Genomic DNA, 1,338 nt, shown 5'->3' on the forward strand with positions numbered 1-1,338 from the left:
ACCTTGCAGTTCAAACAACTTCGCAGTCTGATGCATTAGCCCACAGCGCCACAATAGAAAATGCAATTCATTTCACAATTTGTTGTCTACACATCCTAGGGGAAGGAAGAGATGGTAAAGCAGACTTTCATGATTTATGTCATTTTGTTTATTGGGTGACAGGCCAGTTCTGTTCATAGCCCCAACAAGAGCCAGCCTCTAGAGCGCTTACGTTTTTTTAAACAATCCCATTGCCAAAGACAGTGTTAATAAGCAGTGTCACTCCAATTGAATAAAATTCCCTTTTGGATGTAAAATACAGTGATCTCTGACAACATTTGGTTTGGACATGTTTCCCATTCCGTAGTCTGTGCTTCCAGGCCAAAACTAAGATGATGTTTCCCCCCTTGGTTTGTCTCTTGAGAATATATTTTAAGACTGGAGTATGTGGGTTTCTTTCAGGTTTCATAATGAAACTTTTAGACTTGTAAGTCACATGACCAACCACTGCTTTTGCCATCATTTTGGATGAAAACCATAGAACCCCACTGGGATTAGTGATTTTTGTTTTGGTCTCTGAACAAAGCAGTTTGGACAAATCTGAGAAATTTTTACAGACTCAGCAGAGGTCTATGTGAAACTCAGCATCTTCTATGGATGCTTCAGCTCAGCTTCAGTGGGTTTGGACGGACCCAGTGCTTAAAAATGGAACTCTAAAAGCATAAAACCACATGAGCCAAAAATATTTTCCAAAATGAGTTTAACTAAGCTGAAGCTGCTGGGATCTGTGCCCTCTCTGCAGACAAGCAAATGCACCCCTTCCAACTCAATCCCAACCTGCTTTCAAAATGAGTGGGTCTTCTGGGTCACATGCCAAGTTGGCTTATCTCTCTAGCACTGAACTCTGGCTTCTTTAGACACTCACCAGAGGTAGCAAATGTGTTTCTAAAACTCAATAATTCAGAGTCTGGCAAGAAAATTGATCTCTCCATTTATTTTGATTTTGTTCATCTGAAAAACAAAGTGTCCACATAGAGGTATCGCTTGAGGGTTGCTGACAAATACATACATTTATCGTTTAAGCCAGTGATTCCCAAACACAGGCCTGATCTATTGCAGGATTATATCAACATCACTTGAGGTTCTAGTGAAGAAAAAAATCCGGATTACCAGGCAGGAATTTCTGGGTAGGAGCCCAGGACTCTGTATTTTTAACGAGCTCCTCAGATAATTGCATACATCTAAGTTAGGAAAGTCACTTGTGGCTAGTCACTGAAAACTCTATGCATAGCAGAGAAACATTGTCAGATATAGGACTGGAAGGTGGGAGGGCACTCAGAAAGCGATTGTGAGAAAAAA

Source organism: Chrysochloris asiatica, unplaced genomic scaffold, assembly GCF_000296735.1.
Source record: "Chrysochloris asiatica unplaced genomic scaffold, ChrAsi1.0 scaffold00355, whole genome shotgun sequence".
NCBI classification, from domain to species: Eukaryota; Metazoa; Chordata; class Mammalia; order Afrosoricida; family Chrysochloridae; genus Chrysochloris; species Chrysochloris asiatica.